The sequence below is a fragment of the Acipenser ruthenus genome, chromosome 11, assembly GCF_902713425.1.
Source record: "Acipenser ruthenus chromosome 11, fAciRut3.2 maternal haplotype, whole genome shotgun sequence".
Lineage (NCBI taxonomy): Eukaryota > Metazoa > Chordata > Actinopteri > Acipenseriformes > Acipenseridae > Acipenser > Acipenser ruthenus.
The window spans coordinates 13,970,390-13,982,880 of NC_081199.1; the positions used below are offsets into that span (position 1 = coordinate 13,970,390).

At 40.8% G+C, this 12,491-nt stretch overlaps 2 non-coding genes across 2 annotated transcripts; both read right to left on the bottom strand.

The window, feature by feature from the left end:
* Positions 1-10,022: 10,022 nt before the first annotated feature.
* On the bottom strand, positions 10,023-10,094 carry trnae-cuc (transfer RNA glutamic acid (anticodon CUC)). The gene has a single exon. It is a non-coding gene; the product is annotated as a tRNA-Glu (tRNA).
* Positions 10,095-10,535: 441 nt separating this feature from the next.
* trnaq-uug (transfer RNA glutamine (anticodon UUG)) lies at positions 10,536-10,607 on the bottom strand. The gene has a single exon. It is a non-coding gene; the product is annotated as a tRNA-Gln (tRNA).
* Positions 10,608-12,491: the final 1,884 nt, after the last annotated feature.

The following is a 12,491-nucleotide window of genomic DNA, read 5'->3' on the forward strand; positions in this document are numbered from 1 at the left end:
GTACAGTGCGAATAACCAAGCTTTGCAATAGCATATATTATACATGTTTGTTTGTATGTAGTTGAACGTAGGCTTAGTTAAATCTACTTTCTTTACGCGGTAATACAGGCATAAAATGTTCATGCAATATATTTTAAATACGTCTTTCATTTGAGCATTTTTAATTTTACTAGTGTCAGGAAAAAAATGCTCTCATTTTATCTTTTTAAAAAACAAGCAAACAAACAAACACAGACAACCAAACACGTTTAAACAGTTTTTATTTATAGAATTGATTCCAGGTTTTAATCTTAACAGAAATATGCATGCTCCTTAATATATATATATATATATATATATATATATATATATATATATATATAAAGTATGTATATTCATTTGAAGTAGTCATCGCAGTGTCTATCATGCTGAGACCAAACCTTTAGGCATTACAAATCACACATTTCAAAAGCCTTCTCTGCAGGGGACCTTCCTCTAACAAATAGGTAGCGGTGCTTTTTAATACATCGAGACGCCAGGCTGTTCATAGCGGGTGGTTATGTGTCTGTGTGTGTCTGTGTCTGCGAGTGGGGCTGTCTCAGTGCCGGTGCTCATGTGCGCGCGCCTGTAAGTGTACCTATAGGAAGTTGTGCGCATGTTCGAAGCCCAAGGAACCGCCCCCTATTTAAGTCACAGAGCGAGTTTGCAGTCATTCTTCTGCTAAAGTTTGATGAGTGCAGTTGGCTGCAGTTCTCTGCGAGGGAGAGAATTCAGACTGTACTTAAGTGGTTGTCCTGGGGAGTTTTTTTTTAAATGGTAAGAGAGATTTAATATCTGTTTTATTTTGTGATACGCTGTTTTAAACTTTCTTTTCCATTAAGTGTGTGTGTGTGTGTGTGTGTGTGTGTGTGTGTGTGTGTGTGTGTGTGTGTGTGTGTGTGTGTGTGTATAAAATGAGATAATAGTGACAATATCTAAAAATATAAATTATAAAAAGGGGTTATTACATCAGGATATGCAATGTGAATACTGTGTGTAATGTTAGTTTAAATGCTTTTAAATGGTGAATACGGCATTTTCTTTTTTTGGTTTTTCTTTTTGCTTTTAATAACTTCTTTATAAACTTTCTCCTTTTTCATTAAGTGTCTTATGTAAAAAAAGACTTTAATGTTGTCTGCACAAAGCATAAGTTAACATAAGCATTTATAAAAACTTGGGTAGCCCACTATCCCCTGATTACATAAATAACATATTAAATACAGATTTTTTGTCCATATCTTATAAAAGACGTGCCATAAGTTTATAGGGATATATATATATATATATATATATATATATATATATATATATATATATATATATATATATATATATATATATACCCATATTCAATAAGCATATATGTCTTGTAAACATAATACAATCTACGGCCCCTCATTATATATTCATAAATTCACGCACCCTCATTATATATTCATGAATTCATAAATCCACGCCCCCTCATTATATATTCATAAATTCATACCTATAAGGTCAAAAAAGGTCAAAAGGGTCATAAATTAGACTTTTGACATAAGCTATAGTAATATTACTACTGCTGTGGTCCATTTCTAATTGTTCGAGAACTTGAAGTAGTTCTCCCTTTCAGATTATTATGGACCATGCCGCGCTTAGTTTGCTGTTTGGTACGTTTGCTTACTGCCCTCGAGAGGCTCTGTGACGCAATCGATAGCGCACTGGATTTCTACTCAAGCACCGAGGGGTACGTTGGAAGGTTGTAAAACCGAGTCCCACCAGTCAATGCTTTTAAAGCTAGCAGTGGGAGTCTACAACATTGGTCACTTAAAATCAAAGCCTGATTTTCAAGTTTGTTTTTGTAAGACAAAGAAAATAAACGGAAGGTTTCACCGAGATTTGAACTCGGATCACTGGATTCAAAGTCCAGAGTGCTAAATATTACACCATGGAACCGATCACCTATGACAGTTTTACGTTGCAGGGGCTCTCTGGATATTTTGATTTTCTTTCAAACATTTTCTAATACTTCACAATGGCTGAAGCTATCTGATGCAGCAAGAGCTGAAACCACATCTGCACGCGTGGGTTTGAATCGTGGAACCGGTCTGTGTGTGTCTCTCCTTGACAAGTAAGATCTGAAACCCGCGTCTCTGTTTCCCTGCCTGCGCTCACACTCCGGCTGTCTATATCTGCGTTGTGTTGGTGTTACTGGATAGTTTTTTTAAAAAAAGTATACCACTCGAGATCAGCTGCTGGAAGACGGCGACGTTTATTTCTCTCTGCATAACAGAAAATGATAGAAATGAAGTAAAAGATGGCTCGGTTCACCATTCATCTCTAGTGGGTGCAGTGAAAACGTGGCACTGGATCAGGATCTTTGGTGTAGGATTAATAGTGCACTATATACCGGTATATATATCAGATTGATTCTTGTATTACACATCGTCACACATGCATTGCTAATATTAAGCGCTAAAGGCGAGTAAAACGTGATGCATTATCAAACAGCTCCATTTAGTAGACAGGAGCAAGCATATGAATTCAGGATGTATTGTCATTCACTACGCAGTTCTTAAAAGTAATGTTGAATTTCTGTATTATTGTTGGATTTTCCCAGGAATATTTTGCGGAATCATTCATGAGATTGAAGTAGAGGCTTCTAAACGTTAGTGGTATGGCACTGTGTATTTTATATTCTTGAGATCTTAAATGTAAAAGAAAACGATCACAGGTTTCAGGTTACATTTATTTGTGTATTTAATTGTATCTCGGTGTGTGTGTGTGTGTGTGTGTGTGTGTGTGTGTGTGTGTATTTAACTGTATCTCGGTGTTTGTTTGTCTGTCTGTCTATATTTAATTGTATCTTGATCGGTATATTTAATTGAAGATTTTGATTTGTTGGTATATTTCAAGAACCATGTTGAAAGTTACAGTGATAAATTTTGGTGGAGTTTTTGTACGGCCGTGCAATGTGAATGAGCTACTGTGTCCTCCACGGCACACACATATACTGAAGCGTCACTCAGCTCAATCCGGTCTGTGCTGAGTGTGGTTGTTTGGGTTTGCTGGCTGATATTCATTGTAAAATGTTTGTGTTGAACCGGATCCTTGTATCCAGTTGTGAAAAGCTGTGGAGGTTTGTTCGGCAGCTGCCGGTACCAGAACATCTGTTTGTTGCTCGACACGTTTTGATAGCAGTGGATTTGAACATTGCTAAACTCCCGTGTCTCGATACTGGCATTCTGAAATACTTCACAATCGCCGTGGTCACCTAGAATGTTTGAATAAATAAAAGGTAACGTTAAAAGATGTCCACCTACAATATATTATAATATTATACAGAAAGAAAGAAACGCATAGAATCATTCTTACTTACATACTAAAATAAGTACAATAAACGTTATTAGACTCATTGCTTCTTCAGTTACACTGAGGTCTGTATCGGGACACTCGTCATTTCTCTCTTTATATCTTGTCACGTTTGCTTTCAAACTGAGTCTGTGTATCAGGACCAACCGGCTTGCATGTGAGTGCTTTGTAGAGCGACACACGTAATCTGAACTTTAAAACCAGAAAGTGTGTTCATATTGTACTTATATCATTTTTCGGGGCTAGATAATCACAGATTTATACTGACATAATGTGTTTTTCAAATTTTCCAAATAATTTATGTTCTAGGTATTATTATTATTATTATTATTATTATTATTATTATTATTATCATGAAGTTCATGAAGTTCGTATTAGTTTCTCTGTCTCACACTAGTTTTTGAGTTTAACTGCACTGTATTGTAGCAATATATTACGCTATCAACGGCACGTGGGAAGTCTCTTGAATTAAATAGCATGTTGTATTACAATAGATTACATATTCACTGCATTTGGGGACTGTTTTGAAAATTGTATTACAGGATAAGCTACAGGTCGGCATGTTCTCTAGCCACATTTTATAGAGAACATGACAATCCTTCAGCTCTGCAGTTTAGTGCTGACACGAACAATGCTCTGTTTCACTGTGGGACGCAACGCGCAGTAATACACCAAAGAATCCGACAGAAGTACTCCAGTGATGTTTAACGTGAAGCGTTGGGATGAGGAATCTACCTCAGCGGAGAATCGCTCGCCAAGAGCGCCTGGTGTTTCATAAACCGTTCCAGAAGAAGCGTATTTCAGAAGAATAAACTCCATAGACCCCGATGCATACTGACGGTACCAGAATAGATTGGTGCTTGTGGAGCTGGAGAGCTTATAGGTGCAGTGTATTTGAACAGTTTCTCCCTCTTTACCCATTATGGGGAACGCTGTCTGGTTTACGCTGTCTCCTCTGAGGAAATCTAAATAATAATAATAATAACATACAGAATCTCACACTGTAATTTAAAAAAACAACAACAAAACAAATTAATCCTTTAAATCTACAACATGCTTGCGGTTGATTCACATTTTGTGAAATCAACCGCAAGCATTTGTGACTTCTAGTATGTAATTTTATAATTAATAACATCAGATCGCATGTTACATCAACACAAACAGATTTTTCGTATATAGAAAATGTACCTTTGATTATAAAAGTACTAAATAATCAATGGCATTGTATTTACCAAAACAAAAAGCAAATATGAATATAAATTGAAAGTGTTTCCACAGATTTATTCATTTACATTTTAACACATTATTTTTGCACTAAGAAAGCAGAAAAAGAATACAAAATATCAATTAAAAATAGTAATGCAAATAATGAAGAAGGCTGTCTAAATGAATTACTAATAAACTACAATGTAACGTCTATTTTCAGTACTATATTCAAACTTACCGAACAACGCCACAAGCACAATGATAAAGACAGTTCGCATTTTACAACCTGTAAAAGGATGTAGGGTCTTCCAACAAACAGACTTGTTCAGCAACTGCCGCAATTTCTCTGATGCTATTCTGTTTTTTGGAGCGTCACAACTGCAGTGCTAAGTATAAGCATTCAGATTCGGAACAAGGCATTTACATTTACAATCAAACAGCGCCATGTATAGGTTATTGGGAAGATTACACATTGAAACCTCACTGTGTGTGAGACGTCATCACAAAGAACATTGCGGTTCCCCTCTCAAGCAAAGAAAGACCTGAATAGGGGAAGGCACGTGCTATTCAGAACACAGGCCTCATTTACTCTCAGCAGTTTTACTTAATTCTTAAAGTAATGTAGCATTTATGTATTGTGGTATTTCCCTAGGCACAGTAATATTTTGCATATGATTTAATTTATGCGCTTTGTTTTTACGGTGTATGTGACAGCGTTAATGCACACGAAAACAATATTGTAACGAGCTGGGCTTGACGCTGTAGCTGCAGCACCTCTGTAAAACTGCTTCGGCACGCCTGTAAAGGGACTCATTTGCAGCGCCAGAGCAAAGGACTATGGGAAGTTACTCGCGCTGTTGCGAGGTCCCGTTCCCCTTTTTCTGTATCAAAGTTTATAAGTGTTTTTCTGTTAAACTGAAGAGTTTTGTGTCTGTTGTTGCTCCCGTTACCCCCTGTTCTGTTTGTGAAATGTACACCAGTCACCGTCGTGTCGCTGTCAAGTCTGTGTGTGCCCCCTCCCCTCTGTGCGCCTCATTGGTGAACTTGTTTCTCTTGTCTCAGTGCTAAAAGACGTGTTGTCTTTGTAAGGATTGCTTGGAACTAAATAAAGAATTATTCTGCGTAAAATCCATTCAGGCAGAAATGCTACAATATATTTTCCAAAGTCTTCATAAAAACTAACAGCTACTTTTAAAACAAACGTAAAATAAGTATTAAAGTTGTTTGTTTTTTTATAAACCAAATTGTAAAATATAGCGAAAATGTGTTTTCAAGTGTTCTTCAAATATTATTTCAATTGACGTGTTTATAATATTGTAACCAGTGTATGCGTAGTATGAAGCTTACACTATCATCTTAGATAATTTGGGCGCACACTGGAACTTTAAATCCTGAAAGTGTGTTCATATCATTTTTCGGGGCTAGATAATCACAGATTTATGCTGACATATTATATATCAAATATATATCAAATTTTCCAAATAATTTTTGTTCTAGGTATTATTATTATTATTATTATTATTATTATTATTATTATTATTATTATTATTATTATTATTATTTAACAAAAGTGTTGAAATGACAGGATTCAAGTTTTTTTTTTTTTCTTGAATCGTGGATATTTAATTTATTATTATTTAATTCTTAAACATTTGGTTGAACGGTGTAAAAAATGTGTAAAATAAAACACAATGTTATAGTTTGTTTTAAATTATAATGTATTCAATGGATGAGAACCTCAGAAATGGAAAGTTAATGTTTCTTTCTTTATTGAAAAAGGGGAACAAGAAAGAAGGGTTAGGGGCAATTTCACTCTCCAGTGGAAATCAATCACTCAATTAATTTAATTTATATAGCACCTTTCACAACAGGTCGCCACAAAGTGCTTTACAAGGATAAAAGCAGTACATATTACAAAAACAAGAAGCAGTAAAAAAGAACAGAATAAAAACAGTGAAATATATAAAACGGTTAAAAAATGGATATATAAGCTGTATTGTAAACATTGGGAACAGTATGGAGACAAGAGAATACCAGCTCATCCAGATGAGAATGCCAGGCAATAAAAATGGGTTTAACTAACCTCTCCCTGTCAACTCCTGCTCATTGTTCTGTACCGCCCCCCTGGGCCTCTCACTCACTTTCTGGATGAACTCGACTATCTACTCTCCTCCCTCCCCTCTCTGTCTACCCCGACTGTCCTGTTGGGTGACTTCAACATCCATCTCTCCAACCCCAGCCACTCTGCTGGATTCCTCCCTCTCCTTCACTCCTTCGACTTCTGTCTCTCTCCGTCCCCTCCTACCCACAAAGCTGGCCGTCAACTGGACCTCACCTTCTCCAGGGCCTGCTGCCCCTCCAACCTCTCTGTCACCCCCCTGGACCTCTCTGATCACTATTTCATCTCTTTTTCTCTGTCTCTCCCCCCTCTCCCTGCTCCTCCTACCCCCACTGTCACCTCTCGCCGTATCCTCCGCTCTCTCTCCCCCTCTGTCCTTGCCTCCACTGCTCTCTCTCACCTCCCTCCTATCGACTCCTTTTCACAACTCTCCGTAGACTCTGCTACCTCCACCCTCTTCTCCTCACTCACCTCCTCCCTCGACTCCCTCTGTCCCCTCACCTCCCGACCTGCTCGCCCCTCCCCTCCTCATCCCTGGCTCTCCTCTGTGCTCCGCTCGGCAAGAATCACACTGCGATCTGCTGAAAAGAAATGGAAGAGAACCAAACTCCCTGCTGCCCTACACCTTTACCGCACTCTCCTCTCCTCCTTCTCCTCTACTCTCTCCTCTGCTAAATGTGCTTATTTCCAATCTGTAATCCAAGCCTCCACTAACAACCCATGTAAACTATTCTCTACCTTCTCCTCCCTCCTAAACCCTCCCCCCCTCCTCCTCCCTCCTCTATCTCCCCTGACGACTTTGCCTCCTTCTTCTCTTCTAAAATCTCAGATATCCGCAAACTCTTTAACACCTCTCCCTCCCCCGCACCCCCTCCCGCTCCAACCCCTACACCCACTACATCCCCTACTAACTCGCCCTCCCTCTCCACCTTCTTGCCCCTCTCAGACTCTGACCTCTCCTCCCTGCTCCAGGGTCACAAACCCACCACGTGTGGCCTGGACCCCCTCCCCACTCACCTCTTTCAAGCTGCTGCTCCTGCTCTACTCCCCTTCATCTCCTCCCTCCTCAACACCTCTCTACTTTCTGGCATCTTCCCCTCTGCCTTCAAAAAAGCCTCTATCACTCCCCTCCTCAAAAAACCTACCCTCGACCCCACCTCCCTCCAGAGCTACCATCCTGTCTCCCTCCTACCCTTCCTCTCCAAAACCCTCGAGCGGACTGTACACCACCAGCTCTCTTCTTTCCTGTCCAACCACTCTCTGCTTGACCCTCTCCAATCTGGCTTCTGCTCTGCTAACTCCACTGAAACCGCCCTCCTGTCTGTCACCAACTCACTTAAGTGTGCCCGAGCTGCCTCTCCTCTGTCCTAATTCTCCTCGACCTCTCTGCTGCCTTTGACACTGTTGATTACTCTATTCTACTATCATCTCTTGCTGACCTGGGGATCTCTGGCACTGCTCTGGCCTGGTTCTCCTCCTACCTCTCCAACCGCACTTACCAGGTAACCTGGCGTGGAGCAACCTCCACACCTCACCCTCTCTTATCTGGAGTCCCCCAAGGGTCAGTCTTTGGTCCTCTCCTGTTCTCTCTCTACACCCGCTCCCTGGGCCCCCTCATCGCATCCTATGGTTTCTCATACCATTTCTATGCTGATGATGCTCAGATTTTCCTCTCCTTCCCCACCTCTGACTCCACCATCTCCTCCCGTATCTCTACCTGTCTGTCTGCTATTTCCTCCTGGATGCACTTGCATCACCTCAAACTAAACCTCTCTAAATCTGAACTCATTTTCTTTCCCTCCTCCTCCCCCTCCTCTGATCTCTCTATCTCTGTTCCTCTGGAATCTACCACACTCTCTCCCTCTTCCTCAGCTAAGAACCTTGGAGTCACCCTGGACCCCTGCCTCTCTTATTCCCAGCACATCTCCACTCTGGCACGCACTTGCAGATTCTTCCTGAGCAACATCCGAAGAATCCGACCCTTCCTCACCAACTATGCTACCCAGCTCCTGGTCCAGGCCCTGGTACTCTCCCGCCTAGACTACTGCAACTCCCTCCTGGCTGGCCTCCCTGCGTCCACCACCCGTCCGCTCCAGCTCATCCAGAACTCTGCTGCTCGCCTGGTGTTCTCTCTACCTCGCTTCGCCCACGCTACTCTACTACTCCGCTCGCTCCACTGGCTCCCGATCACCGCTCGCATCCAGTTCAAGACACTTGTACTAGCCTACAGATGCCTTGATCAGACTGCACCCAGCTACCTCCAGACCCTCATCTCTCCCTACACCCCCACTCGACCTCTCCGCTCCGCCTGCACTAGAAGACTGGTTCTACCTCCGCTACGCTCCCCTGCCTCCCGAGCCCGCTCCTTCTCCACCCTTGCTCCGCAGTGGTGGAACGACCTTCCTACAGATGTCAGGACTGCCCAGTCCCTGACCACATTCCGGCGCCTCCTTAAGACTCACCTCTTCAAACAGCACCTGTAGAACTCCTCTGTTGTATCCTGGGACACTATCACCCTTCATTTAAATATGCTTTATTTTGCTCTTATCTGCCCCCTATTTTACTGCATTTAATCCTGTACCTCAGAATATTGTAATCTGCTAAGTGTTTAATCTGTAGTATTTTGTACTTAATCATATCCTAATGTAACTATCACTATTTAATCATATCCTGATGTAACTTTCACTATTATCTGCTGTATTATTGAATTGTGGTTTGTCACACTTGAGAATTATTGTATTTCTTGTTCTTATTGTATGACTTATATTGTAACACTTGAATGTATTTGTATTTGCTTGCGATTGTAAGTCGCCCTGGATAAGGGCGTCTGCTAAGAAATAAATAATAATAATAATAATAATAATAATGTTAGATATCAGGGGAAATCGCGGAGCCCCTTCTTTCGTTTGGTATGTAGACTGCGTGCCTAGCCCTTTCCGTTTTTGACTTACAGGCACTTGAACGCACCTACCGATTTGCTGTGCGTCACAGCACTGGAGCTCTGAATGAGTGGCTGCATAGAATAATTCTGTGTCTCTTTTTAGTCGGTACTTATTGTGTTAACTGTGTGATTGTGTAGAGGGGGGTGGTTAAACCATAGCTGTCCTCTCACTTGTAAGGAGCAATTGTAAAATCCTTTTTCTGCAGACTGAAAAGAAGTTAATGCCAAAAGGGGTTGCGAATCAATGTGCACAGACCCTGTAATAATATCAAGGGTGTGCTTTTAATTGAATGCAGTCGGGCCACAGCCAAGAAATAGACATATGTACATCTGATTAATGAAGAGTAATAGAATGGTTTTAATCGGAATACTAATGGGCAATAAAGTAACTTCCCTGACCGGGAATCGAACCCGGGCCGCGGCGGTGAGAGCGCCGAATCCTAACCACTAGACCACCAGGGACGCTGCTGGGGAAGTCTGCACGGCTGGCCAGGAATTCCTTTGCTAACAAAGCTGAAGCATCGAAAACGGAACAGCCCCCAAGCCCTGAGCAGTGACAGGCAATGAATCATAATAAACTGCCGCATAATTAAATGAATTGCTGTGGTCCATTTCTAATTGTTCAAGAACTAGAAGTAGTTCTCCCTTTCAGATTATTCCGGATCATGCCGCGCTTAGTTTGCTGGTTGGTACGTTTGCTTACTGCCCTCGAGAGGCTCTGTGACGCAATCGATAGCGCATTGAATTTCTACTCAAGCACCGAGGGGTACATTGGACGGTTGTAAAACCGAGTCCTACCAGTCAATGCTTTTAAAGCTAGCAGTGGGAGTCTACAACATTGGTCACTTAAAATCAAAGCCTGATTTTCAAGTTTGTTTTTGTAAGACAAAGAAAATAAACGGAAAGTTCCACCGAGATTTGAACTCGGATCACTGGATTCAAAGTCCAGAGTGCTAAACATTACACCATGGAACTGATCACCTATGACGGTTTTACGTTGCAGGGGCTCTCTGGATATTTTGATTTTCTTTCAAACATTTTCTAATACTTCACAATGGCTGAAGCTATCTGATGCAGCAAGAGCTGAAACCACATCTGCACGCGTGGGTTTGAATCGTGGAACCGGTCTGTGTGTGTCTCTCCTTGACAAGTAAGATCTGAAACCCGCGTCTCTGTTTCCCTGCCTGCGCTCACACTCCGGCTGTCCTATATCTGCGTTGTGTTGGTGTTACTGGATAGTTTTTTTAAAAAAAGTATACCACTCGAGATCAGCCGCTGGAAGACGGCGACGTTTATTTCTCTCTGCATAACAGAAAATGATAGAAATGAAGTAAAAGATGGCTCGGTTCACCAGTCATCTCTAGTGGGTGCAGTGAAAACGTGGCACTGGATCAGGATCTTTGGTGTAGGATTAATAGTGCACTATATACCGGTTACAATCGTATCCTCGTCGCAGTTTTTTTTTATTTTATTTTTATTGTATTATAAAATTAAGCGCAAGGCATTTCTGAAATTAAACAGAAACACTTGAAAATACACATTACTTGTTATTAAACCATTTTCGACCTCAGATACCGGAATCTGCATTGTATTTTATATGACCGATTGTACACTTGTGGTCCAGACATATGACATTTGGTAGTTCACATGATCAAAACATATGGTTAAATACAGGTCCCTCCGCGATTTGAACTCAGATCGCTGGATTGAGAGTCCAGAGTACTAATCATTACGCCATGGACTGTTGTGTGACGTCTTTTGCTTCCAATTTCCTAACCTTTTGGACATATATTTCACATGTAGTATAAAGGGTCTGTCGCATAAATGTCTACAGGGACTGGCACTTTTTATTTTTATTTATGTTGCTTCTAGTTCTACTGCAATACTAACTTGGGTCCAAGCTTGCTGCAGCTGTGTCTTACTTCACTTCACTACTTTATAGTATTGCATCTGTACAGGACTGACCTGTTTGAATATAGCTTGGCCCCTTCAGTAGAGAGAGAAACTGTCAGATTGATTCTTGTATTTCACATCGTCACACATGCATTGCTAATATTAAGTGCTAAAGGCGAGTAAAACGTGATGCATTATCAAACAGCTCAATTTAGTGGGCAGGAGCAAGCATATGAATTTAGGATGTATTGTCATTCACTACGCAGTTCTTAAAAGTAATGTTGAATTTCTGTATTATTGTTGGATTTTCCCAGGAATATTTTGCGGAATCATTCATGAGATTGAAGTAGAGGCTTCTAAACGTTAGTGGTATGGCACTGTGTATTTTATATTCTTGAGATCTTAAATGTAAAAGAAAACAATCACAGGTTTCAGGTTACATTTACAGTGCCTTGCGAAAGTATTCGGCCCCCTTGAACTTTGCGACCTTTTGCCACATTTCAGGCTTCAAACATAAAGATATGAAACTGTCATTTTTTGTGAAGAATCAACAACAAGTGGGACACAATCATGAAGTGGAACGAAATTTATTGGATATTTCAAACTTTTTTAACAAATAAAAAACTGAAAAATTGGGCGTGCAAAATTATTCAGCCCCCTTAAGTTAATACTTTGTAGCGCCACCTTTTGCTGCGATTACAGCTGTAAGTCGCTTGGGGTATGTCTCTATCAGTTTTGCACATCGAGAGACTGAAATTTTTGCCCATTCCTCCTTGCAAAACAGCTCGAGCTCAGTGAGGTTGGATGGAGAGCATTTGTGAACAGCAGTTTTCAGTTCTTTCCACAGATTCTCGATTGGATTCAGGTCTGGACTTTGACTTGGCCATTCTAACACCTGGATATGTTTATTTGTGAACCATTCCATTGTAGATTTTGCTTTATGTTTTGGATCATTGTTTTGTTGGG